The 12,811-nt window shown below is 44.4% G+C and overlaps 1 protein-coding gene across 8 annotated transcripts in view; it reads right to left on the bottom strand.

Annotated features, from left to right (window-relative positions):
* The window catches only part of CCDC88A (coiled-coil domain containing 88A), a 265,646-nt gene that overhangs the window by 177,118 nt on the left and 75,717 nt on the right, over positions 1–12,811 (bottom strand). The window lies entirely within an intron of this gene.

Here is a 12,811-nt window from a genome sequence, read left to right on the forward strand (position 1 = left end):
AGGAGATATTTCACTTGTAGTGCGCCGATGTCATCATCGGCGCATGAGCTGTGAAGAAACGGACCACCGTGCCGTTTCTTCCCCCAGCGTGTGCCATGACTGACGTCACGTGACTCTGGCCAGTCACAGAGCCGGTGTCCGTGGCCCCAGAAGGAAGAGGGGCGAAGATGGACGTGGCCTGCTCAGGGGACAGCGCGGGATTCGTTTGCAGGTAAGTGTCGTAGAATGGGCTAGTATGCGATGCATGCTAGCCCATTATTGCTTTTCATTTGTAGGCCTTGCGGGGAGCGAAAGAGGAAGTAAAACCCTTCGGGGTTTACCTCCCCTTTAATATATATATATATACATATAAAATATTCGCTAACAAAGCAAACAAAACAAAAGTTTTAATTGTTTATCGTTTATAAAATAGACGTGAACAAAAAAAGCAGGAAAATAATTTAATGGAGGAGAATAGGGAGTTAATTAAGGCGGATTAGAGAAAATTAAGGGTTAATAAAGGGTTAAACAGAGGAACATTTGTTCATCCATTTGATCTGCAGATGAAGAAGCAGAAAGATTCAAAAAGAAACAATGTTTCTTTTTATTTTAGTGTTGTTAATAAACATTTCCGGCTGCTTTTTTTTTTTTTTGACAGCTCCAATTACCGGACTTCTTTAACACTTCAGCTGTCAACAGGAGAAACCCACTGACAGCTCATAGAACCGAGCCTGAAAGTATCGGTGCATTTGCAGGAATACCGATACTTGTGCAAATACTGGGTATCGGCACCGATACTAGTATTGGTGCAACCCTAGTTTCTTCTCAGTCTTCTGGTGAGTTAACACTACCTGTGGATCGTGTAGAGTCAGCAAGTTTCCATATCGTCCATACAGACTAAAGCCTGGTACAAGCTAATAGTCTGACAACTAAAAACTGACAAGCTCTGGTCGGAGCCGTTGTAATAACAATCCGACGTTCGTACAGCGATCACCAGCTGTTGTGTTCTGACAGGGGGCGGCTCCCCCCGCCAGAACACGTCGGTCAGCGCTCTCAGCTATTGGCTGAGAGCATTGATCGGGAGCCGGTCGGCTGCTGGTTTTCCAGCATCCTCGTCCGACAGATGCAGGCCAAGTGGCTGGCTTCTGTTGCACTGGCTGACATACCCACAGGCCGAATGTTGGCAGGTATTTATTGAACCGGCCTATGTCTCCCCACATTCGGCCCGTGTGTACTAGGCATTAGTCTCAGGATGTAGAACATTTGCACGTGACACTTGAGATATATCAGATCTAAGTCCCCCCACAAACAAGCCTAGAATACATGTACAATGTAGACTGACAGTAGCACCAGAAAATCAAGTATGATGAGCAAAGTGTGCACCTAGAAACGGGGGTAATCAAGGTCAGTTGTGCCCTTGTTGTGAATCTCTATAAAGAATAATCACTGATCTTTTTCTCAGCATCTCAAACCTCAGCAGAAGCCAGAGCATATTACTCTATGGAGAGACATTGTGTGGCAGCAGCTTTGTAAGTTAGAAATACTGTTTTTGGGATCTAGATAAAAGGTCCATTTCCTGCAAGAAAGTTGTGAAGTTGGAACGTATCAAGCTAAAAGGTATTTTTAGATGTTGAGTTTCATTGTATTAGCAAACTACCTAAGATATTGGAATCTTATTTATTTTACTTATTTATCTCCGGTTATTCTTTTCAGATGCTGGAGTGCAATAAAGTTGGTTGAGGCCAGTTTTGGAAACTTTCCTCGCTGCAGGGACTTTTCAATACCTGTACAAAAATTTACTTGGACGTTGTCTGAAGAATCTAACACCCTAATGTGAACAATGCCTAATTGTTTTTACAATGTTTGCATGTTTTCAGGCATAAGCGTTTTTGTGGAAAAACAGGTTATGAGAAAGAGAAGACAAGCTTTTAGGCACAACAACGTGTTATATTATTATTTTTTTATGTGGTCCTATTGAAATCTATGGAGCAAAAAATGTGCAATCTTGCCCCAAACAAGGGTCCATACTCCTTTAGCACCAGAAGCTCACAGTTTATCGCTCAGATGTGAATGGTAGCCCCATAGAATACAATGGAAGTCTTATTGTCAAGTGTTGTGCTTCTAGAAACAATGGTGTCACGGTCTACCAACATGTAGGTGGGGCTGCATAAGAACAGGGTCCAACAAGGTGGGAAGATGGCCTAAATATCGCAGCCAAAGCAAGTAGAACAGTTTCTTGCAGTAGGATTGATACACATTTTCTATGCTGTAGAAGACACAGGTACAAGTTTACAATACCTGGAAGCATCCGACAAAAGAGGTGGCTGATAGGTGGTATGGCGGCGAGGACATCCAAGAGGCTAAAAGAGATCCAAGCCCAGACCCGCAGGCCTTGCTGGTTAGCGGAATCGGTCTTGAGGTCCCTAACTCTGTCCCTCCTCCACCGGAACCTTTTTCTGCGCTAGACACCAGAGGTCGGTTTACTAAAGGCTAATAGACTTGTAGTTGCTCCAGAGCTTAGTAAATGAGCAGAAGCTCTGCTGACTTCCATCATCCAATCATGTGCAAGCAAAAATGCTGTTTATTTTTCCTTGCATGCGATTGGGTTTTCTTTCCAAAGTGAAGCTTTACCTTTACTAAGCTCTGTAGAAACTGCACTTGCAGAGTGCACAGTCTAATTGCCTTTACTTAATCAATCCCACTGTCCCTCACTAATGGGTTCCTGTCCCTGACTTAGCCACTTTGTAAATGCGATTAGCACTGCCCTCCATAAAGATGGTTGCGGTGGCCATTCAGCACAGCAGCGTCCAATCGAATGGCTGCTTCCCTGGTGACACCTACGGAGGCCTCGAAGGAACAAGAGCTCCGCTTACTCCCATTTTCCCCTGCAGATCGGCTGCTGGGACAGCGCCACCTGTGTCGGGAGGCTGAACCACACCTGTCTACAAGGTGACAGCTACAGATGGACATTACAAAATTCACCAATGAAATGGCTGGATTGTTGTTTTTAGGTGCGATTTTAACAAACTAGTTTAAAGGGGATACAGTCATATACTGTATGTAAGTTACTTTACCTTGAAGAGGAAAAAGACAAAATTTCTCTGTAGCGTTTGATAAAATCAGAAACAGATACGCATGGGAAGTCAATCATGCGTTGGCTGCAGCTGCTTAATGTCAAAAATATCACAAAGTTTGGCATTTGCTAAATGAATGATTGCAGAGAAAAAAAAAAAACAAAAAAAAAAAAAAAACGGATATACCAAGGATACCAAAATTAAAAGCTCCAAAAAAAATAAAAATAAAAAAAATGGGTATCATTTTGTTTTTCGAGTACTACACATAAAGAGCTGTCAATGCAAAATCTTGGATTAGAAAGGAAAACCTACTGACTACTGGAACTTGCAGCATTGACCTCTTAATACCACACAATGACCTGAAATACACTGGAAGAGAAAATTCTACAAATCTGTTGAGATGGATTTAAATTCTTTCATGGATAAGCAGCTGCTGCGTGTTCTGTACCGGCATCAAGCACCAAGTACAGGATAGGAACAGGGGGCACAGAGATGAAATGTAGCCCAAATTTACCCACGTTTCCTTGGAAAACAAATGATTGTGAATAGTAACTATTGCTACTTTGGAGATTAATATAAACAACCCATAGTAAATGCATTAAACTAAAAACACCATGCATTATGTCCACCATAACCTGAAATTGTAGCTATGTGTGTGGTCTGGTGGGTCAGATCATTTATTGATTTTCAATACATCTTGGAAACACCACCAGCAAGATCTCACCCAAAGCTCCCAGTTTGATCCCTGCTACCATGTAGTTTCAGTCCTTCTGCTGCATTCTAATAAAGAGAACTACCAGGACTGGAAAATGGGAGCTCACATTCCTGATGTGTTTTTTAAGGTGTGTTGCAGATCCACAGAAACACGCTGCAATCCATTTAACCTTATTTCCCATGGGTCCAGTTTACATCTATGCAGTTTCATGCAATACATTTTTTGGAAGCGTGGAGGGATTTTTCTTTTTTTTTTTTTTTTTTTTACACAGCACAGTGCGTTTTTGGTTTCATAGACCTCAATGGAACTGCATCACTGCATGGCAACAGTCACTACCTCCTCTCAACATCAACACCAATAAAAAAAATGCAAAAAACACATTAAAACAAATCAAAAACATACATGAGAATACACAAAACCCATAAAAACTCAACAACCGCACATACATAGATGTGAACCTAGTCTTATGCCCCGTACACACGGTCGGACATTGATCGGACATTCCGTCAACAAAATCCATGGATTTTTTCCGACGGATGTTGGCTCAAACTTGTCTTGCATACACACGGTCACACAAAGTTGTCGGAAAATCCGATCGTTCTGAACACGGTGACATAAAACACGTACGTCGGGACTATAAACGGGGCAATAAATAGCCAATAGCTTTTGTCTCTTAATTTATTCTGAGCATGCATGGCACTTTGTCCGTCGGATTTGTCTACACACGATCGGAATTTAAAGGATCGGATTTTGTTGTCGGAAAATTTTATAGCCTGCTCTCAAACTTTGTGTGTCGGAAATTCCGATGGAAAAAGTCCGATGGAGCCCACACGCGGTCGGAATTTCCGACAACAAGCTCTGATCGCACATATTCGGTCAAAAAGTCCGACCGTGTGTACAGGGCATTAGTGAATCACATACCGGAAATTCACACAATCACGTGAGCAGTCCTGAGACATGAAGTGTATGTTCTTGTTCGGTACTACTGAAAAATCCAGAGAGACTGTAAGACCCCCTTATAGACAAAAAGGAGGGTGGTCCTACAAAATCATATGCATCAAGGTGGACTATTTGTACATACTGTGCAGCTGCAAAGGGGCCCTTTGATATACTGGAGACAATTTACACTAGATGTGGGGTCCAGCTTGTACCCCTTTTCAGCTGTCAAAATAGGCCTGGACACAGATGAAAGGATATTCGTAGACTGTCCACCACTGGATGATTCTTACAAGCAACATCAATCCACATCTGACATACCCTCCCTAGTAGGAGACCATTCATATCACTTAAGAGTTATGCTGGAGGTCTGGATGCAGAAGGATGCAATTTGTGGCTAAATAAATACAATTTACCACCTAAAATACGAAGATATTGTTGTGCCAGTGGGCAGATGCCAAAAGCTAAACAACTTTGATTTCCTCAACAAATGTCAAAAGGTCACTTTTAAAATATGGAGGAATTTAGACAAATAGACCCATGGCTTTTGTGGGCTAAGCGCCCGTTTCCCAAACCTGTGCCCCATTGGCACTTTTTATGCGGCACTTGGGCCCCTCGAAGGCCCTAATCCGTGTTTCCCTATTGCTATGTTATAGCAGCGATTTCTAGAAGTCTCATACAACATGTCTGTAATCAATGACCGCCTCCTGAAGCATGTCCCTAGTCTCCAACTACTTCTATAGCATGTTTCCAATCTCTGACCATCTCTTGTGCCAGGTCCACAGTCTCTGACCATCTCTTGTGCCAGGTCCACAGTCTCTGACCATCTCTTGTGCCAGGTCCACAGTCTCTGACCATCTCTTGTGCCAGGTCCACAGTCTCTGACCATCTCTTGTGCCAGGTCCACAGTCTCTGACCATCTCTTGTGCCAGGTCCACAGTCTCTGACCATCTCTTGTGCCAGGTCCACAGTCTCTGACCATCTCTTGTGCCAGGTCCACAGTCTCTGACCATCTCTTGTGCCAGGTCCACAGTCTCTGACCATCTCTTGTGCCAGGTCCACAGTCTCTGACCATCTCTTGTGCCAGGTCCACAGTCTCTGACCATCTCTTGTGCCAGGTCCACAGTCTCTGACCATCTCTTGTGCCAGGTCCACAGTCTCTGACCATCTCTTGTGCCAGGTCCACAGTCTCTGACCATCTCTTGTGCCAGGTCCACAGTCTCTGACCATCTCTTGTGCCAGGTCCACAGTCTCTGACCATCTCTTGTGCCAGGTCCGCAGTCTCTGACCATCTCTTGTGCCAGGTCCGCAGTCTCTGACCATCTCTTGTGCCAGGTCCGCAGTCTCTGACCATCTCTTGTGCCAGGTCCGCAGTCTCTGACCATCTCTTGTGCCAGGTCCGCAGTCTCTGACCATCTCTTGTGCCAGGTCCACAGTCTCTGACCATCTCTTGTGCCAGGTCCACAGTCTCTGACCATCTCTTGTGCCAGGTCCACAGTCTCTGACCATCTCTTGTGCCAGGTCCACAGTCTCTGACCATCTCTTGTAGCAGGTCCACAGTCTTTGACCATCTCTCGTATCATGTCCACAGTCTCTGACCATCTCCTGTATCCTGCCTTCAGTTACTAACCATCTCCTCTTTGAATATGTTTTGCATCATGTCTGCAATCTCTGGCCATCTCTTTAATCACATCTGCAGTCTCTGATCATTTCCAGTATTGTGTCCACAGTCTCGGACCATCTCTTGTATCATGTTCATAGTCTTTGACTATATCCTGTTGTGTGTCTGCTGTCTCTGACAAGGAATATGTACTGAATTTTATGTGTGGCCCTTTGGTGATGTCAAGGGCCACACTAAAGGCCCCCCATATCATTAAGTTGACCACCACTGGGTTAAGTAATTACTGGAGGAGAGTACACAAAAGGGCCCTGCATGCAGAACATGGAGCCATAAAGCACAAGAGGAAAAAAAAAAAAAAAAGACTTTTGCAGCAAAGATATGTAAAAAAGTAAAATACAAGCTGGAGTTCTGCTCTAAGATAGTGTCAAAGGCCTACATTAAGACACCAATCAGGCTTGTCTGGTCCAGACAGACATCCAAGGTGCCTTAGGGTGAATAACTTCCCAGTACAAAGGATTCATCTCTTCCAGCTGAAAAATTGGAAAGCTCAGCCCTTTCTGAAGCCCAGGAGATAAAACCTTAGTCAGCCGCTGCTGCTCAGAAAGCTTCCCCAAGAATTAGACCCGGCACAGCATGTGTATGCAGAAAATGCTGACGCAGATCAATTACTGTGCAGGACAAGCGGGCTATCTCCAATGGACGTGCAGGAGTCAATAAGGTGCAGATAACTGATGAGTTCATTGTTCTAGTATCGAGCTGCGGGATAATGTTCCGGGTCTGTTTCTCTTCCATTTACAGAAGATAGATACACACCGCCACTTTACCTTTCTTCCAATTCAGTTGCTGGCTCAGCGCTTTCTCCAGGAATTGCTAAACCATCAACTGAGGGATGAAAATGATCTGGACGTCACGGTCCACAAAATGATTATCCTTGTTACAAACTACATACCTCCCAACTTTCTGAGATGGGAACCTTTTAGCACATCCTTGGGGTTCATTTACTAAAGGCAAATAGGAGGTTTTCTTTACAAGGGAAGTTGCACTTTGCAAGGGATATTGCATCAAAGTTAAAGAGGGAGTCCCGCGAAAATGTTTTTTGTAAAAGTCAGCAGCTACAAATACTGCAGCTGCTGACTTTTAAAATAAGGACACTCACCTGTCCCCGAATCGAGCGGTGTCGGCACCTGGGGCCGAACCGTCCCTCGGTCCTCGGCAGCTGCCGCTGCCATTCTCAGTGAGGGAATCAGGAAGTGAAGCATTGTGGCTTCACTTCCCGATTCCCTACTGCGCACGCGCGAGATTCGCGCTGCGCCTCCTAACTGGTCCCCGCTATCTCCTGGGACCCGTGTGTGTCCCAGCAGACAGCGCGGGGGGACAGGAAGAGGCATAGACTCCCATAGGAGTCCATGCCGGAAGTGGGGGCAGATACCATCTTAGACAGGTATCTGCACCCTCCTCCCCCCTGAAAGGTGCCAAATGTGACACCGGAGGGGTCCGAAAAGTGGAGGTTCAATTTTTGTGTGAACCTCCGCTTTAAGTGAATGTGGGAAAGTTTCGCTCTAAAAAGAATACCAAATCACATGCCAGGAAAAAGGGAAAAAAAAAAAAAATTAATTTTTGTTTGCACATAATTGAATGATAGAAGTCAGCAGAACGTCAAACCCCAGTATGTAAACACAGGCAGGGTCATCTTTTCACATGGACACCCAGGCAATCATAGTGGCGTTCCTTCCCGCCGCCCTCCGGGGCTTCTCCCGGCTCACCTGTGCGATCTGGGAGCCAGAGAATGAATCTGCAAGCGACGGCGGTTTACTATAGAGCTGACCACGGACCAGATGGTCCCCGGCCAGCTCTATTACCCTCGGAGGCCGGAAGCAACATCATGACGTCTCTTCTGGCGCCGGCAGATATAAAACACTGCAGTTTTTTTTTGCTGGGAAGCCCGAGATCGATTTTGTTTGATCTCATGCTTTCAAACATAGAGGAGAGATGTGGGAACTTATGCCTTGTTTCCACTGAGCGGAACAGTTTGGTTTGGTACGGTACGCTATTTTGAGTATTTCCAGTATGAAAGCGGCCCATACAACTGGACCGAACTGCACCATTCTGGGTCCTGCTTCAGATGTGGGGCCATAGAAAATGGTACGGTTCGGTTAGGGCGGAGCTACAATACATTCCACTGATTGACAGATGTGTGACGCCATGCTAGGCATTTTTTCTAAACCCACGTATGGCCCCTGGCGGACCGACTTGCAGTGGAAATGCTCACCTGAATAGGCCGGACCATTCTAGGCCTTCCAAACTGTACCGACCCGAACCGATCCGCTCAGTGGAAACGAGGCATTATAGACTCTCCGTAAAGAGGATCAGTCATGTCCTATTCCTATTCCAAGGGATGTTTACATTCCTTGTAATTGGAATAAAAGTGATAAAAAAAAAAAAAAAAAAAAATTAAAAAGGGTAAGTGTAAAAAAAATTTAAAAAATGCTCATGCTTGCACGCAGTAGCGAACGCATACGTAGGTCGCACCCGCATATGTAAACAGCAATCAAACCACACATGTGAGGTATCGCTGTGAACGTTAGAGCGAGAGCAATAATTCTAGCCCAAGACATCCTCTGTAACTCTAAACTGGTAACCTGTAAAAAAAAATTTAAAGCGTCGCCCATGGAGATTTTTAAGTACCAAAGTTTTGCGCCATTCCCATAGTGTGCGCAATTTTAAAGCGTGACATGTTAGGTATCAATTTACTCGGCGTAACATAAAAAAAAAAACAAACAAAAAAAAAACGGGCTAACTAAATGTTTTGTTTTCTTTTAATTCATGAAAATCCCCCCCCCCCCAAAAAAAAACAATCGTGTTTGAAAAATTGCTGTGAAAATACCGCGTGACATAAAAAATTGCAACGACCACCATTTTATTCCCTAGGGTCTCTGCAAAAAATCATATATAATGGTTGGGGGTTCTGATTCATTTTCTAGCAAATAAATGATGATATTTACATGTAGGAGACGAGAGCCAGAATAGGCCTGGGCTGGAAGAACATAAATCAACTTTATGACCACTAAATGCCCTTGCAAACCCAGATATTATCTTGTAAGAGTAGCAATGACATCACTGTGCTTTACATAGTCTGTGTAGAGAGCAGAGCTGTGGGAGGGGCCAATCATGCTCCACCCACTACAGGCTGCCTTCAGAGAACTACAGGAGGAGGCAGAGACAAGACCCGTCACCCTGCTTAGGGAGAGAGAGAGCTGCAGTGAGCGGTCTTTTTTACAGGAAGCCAAATATTCACACTGGATTACTGCACAGATTTGGAAGAAATATACAAAGAAACACCAATATTCAAAGAATACATAGGATGAATGTGATTAGACAATATTTCCTCATCCCAGAGCTCAGCTTTAATAAATCTTAGATGTCTTTATATTATTGTGAATCCAGAAGGATATGTCTGTCACTTGTGTTTAACTACTTTCCGCCCGCGCTATAGCCGAAAGATAGCTACAGCGTGGGCTTCCAGTGCTGGGAGGTCGTCGATAAACATCCTCCCACGATTGCGCCGCTTGCGCGGGCAGGACGCTCTGTGATCGCTGAGCCCTTCAGACTCGGTTAATCACAGAATAGGGTAAAGGGTCAATCACATCAGGACCCTTTACCACATGATCAGCTATCAGCCAATGACAGCTGGTCACGGAAGTAAACAGAAGCCGGTTAGCAAAGGAAGAAAGCCGTTAACCGGCTTCTGATACAGGGACATCGGTCGCACACAATGCCCATCAGTGCTGCTAATCAGTGCCCCCTATCAGTGCCGCTAATCAATGCCCCCTATCAGTGCCCCCTATCAGTGCCGCTAATCAGTGCCATTAATCAGCGCCCACCAGTGCCGCCAAACAGCGCCCACCAGTACCGCCAATTAGTGCCACCTATCAGTATAACCCATCAGTGCCGCCTATCAGTGACACCTATTAGTGCTGCCCATCAGTGCCACCCAGAGCTCATTAGTGCCACCTATCAGTACCTCCTCATCAGTGCCCACCAGTGCCGCCTCATGAGTGTCACCTATCAGTGTCCATCAGTGCCACCCCATCGGTGCAGCCTATCAGTGCAGCCTCATTAGCGCACATCAGGGAAGGAGAAAAATGACCTGTTTGCAAAATTTTATAACAAACTAAGAAAAATGCTTTTGTTTTTTCAAAATTTTCGGTCTTTTTTGTTTCTTTAGCAAAAAATATAACAACCCAGTGGTGATTAACTACCACCAAAAGAAAGCTGTATTTATGTGAAAAAAAAAAAAAATTGTTTGGGTACAGCGTTGCGTGACTGTCATTCAAAGCACGACAGCGCTGAAAGCTGAAAATTGGCCTGGGCAGGAAGGGGGTACAATTACAAATGCCCAGTAAGCAAGTGGTTAAAAACAAAGCAATGTTTGACTTGCCCTTTAATCAGTATCTACAGATAATGACCCTGTGCAATGCTGTGCTCAGCAGAAATGAGTCCAATACCACAACAGGGATACTTATTGTGGTTGTGTCAACACACAGCCTCTAAACAGGAAAATGGCCGGTTTCATGTATACAGCATGTTGTAGATTGGATTTTATTACAGGAAGTGCCTGATGACAAGCTGTGCAGTCATTGACCAGCACTATGTGTTTACTCCACAAAAGCAGCAGCTTAATGAGTCTTCCCTTCATCATAACTCTTCTTTGTGGGTAGAAGTGTGATCCGTCCCCTGAGTCACCCCATTTACAGCTGATGGTTGGGATTTTTACACTACACAAGTGTGCTTGATGAGAAGCTTCAACATTTAAAAGTTGAACTCCAGGGAAGAACATTTTAATTTAAATATCTCCTTCAATAGCCTTTAAGGATATAAATTTACTTTGTGTGCACCGAATGTCTTTGCAAACCCAGTTATTATATTAAATAGCGGTTGGTATCATCACTTTGCTGTACAGAGCCTGTGCAGAGAGCAGAACTGTGGGAGGGGCCAAACAGGCTCCACCCACAAGTGCTTAAAGCGGAACTTCCACTTTTGGTTGGAACTCCACTTTAACCACTTCAGCCCCGGAAGAATTTACCCCCTTCCTGACCAGAGCACTTTTTGCGATATGGCACTTCTTTGCTTTAACTGACAATTGCGTGGTCGTGCGACGTTGCACCCAAACAAAATTGACGTCCTTTTTTTCCCACAAGTAGAGCTTTCTTTTGGTGGTATTTGATCGCCTCTGCGGTTTTTATTTTTTTTCGCTATAAACAAAAAAAGAGTGACAATTATGAAAAAAAACATGCAATATTTTTTATTTTTTGCTAAAATAAATATCCTCCAAAAATGTATAAAAAAACCCCGAAATTTCTTCCAAAGTTTAGGCCGATATGTATTCTATATATTTTTGGTAAAAAAAAAAAAAAATAAAAAAAAATATCACAATACGCGTATATTGTTTGGTTTGCACAAAAGTTATAGCATCTAAAAAATAGGAGATTTATGGCATTTTGATTATTAATTTTTTTTCTTTTTTTAGCAATGGTGGCGATCTGCGATTTTTATCTTGACTACGACATTGCGGCGGAGACATTGGACACTTTTGACACTTATTTTGGGACCAGTGACATTTATACAGCGATCAGTACTATAAAAATGCACTGATTACAGTGTAAATGACACTGACAGGGAAGGGGTTAAACACTAGGTGGCGATCAAGGGGTTAAAAGCGGTGTTTCACCCAAACAAAAAAAAATTAAAAGCCAGCAGCTATACATACTGCAGCTGCTGGCTTTTAACAATTGGTCACTTACCTGTCCTGGAGTCCAGCGCTGTCGGCACCGCAGCTGATGTTTCCATCAGTTGTCGGGTGCTGCTGCCGCCGCCATTGCGGGTGAGGGTACCCAACAGTGTAGAATACGGCGGACATCGAGTCCGCGGGACCAACAAGCACGCTCACGGAGTATGCAGCGGGCGTCCACTAAGCCGCGTCTTAAAAGGGGACGTACAAGTACGCCCATTTGCGCAGCCGTGCCATTGTGCCGACGTACATCGTCATGCGCTGGTCGGCAAGCAGTTAAGGACAGCGGCTTCCTTCAATACATAAATATTTAGTGATCCTGCCAGTCCATGTTCTCCCACAGGGTGACAATGCTATTTTGCCCAATGACAATTCCTTGTCACCCTGTGCAGCTATGTCTTTATGTACACTAGATTACCGAAAGTATTGGGACGCCTGCCTTTACACGCACATGAACATTAATGGCATCCCAGTCTTAGTCCGTAGGGTTCAGTATTGAGTTGGCCCACCCTTTGCAGCTATAACAGCTTCAACTCTTCAAGGAAGGCTGCACACAAGGTTTAGGAGTGTGTCTATGGGAATGTTTGACCATTTTTCCAGAAGCACATTTGTCAGGTCAGGCACTGATGTTGAAGAGAAGGCCTGGCTCGCAGTCTCCTCTCTAATTCATCCCAAAGGTGTTCTATTGGGTTCTATCG

This window comes from Aquarana catesbeiana, linkage group LG04 (genome assembly GCF_042186555.1).
Source record: "Aquarana catesbeiana isolate 2022-GZ linkage group LG04, ASM4218655v1, whole genome shotgun sequence".
Lineage (NCBI taxonomy): Eukaryota > Metazoa > Chordata > Amphibia > Anura > Ranidae > Aquarana > Aquarana catesbeiana.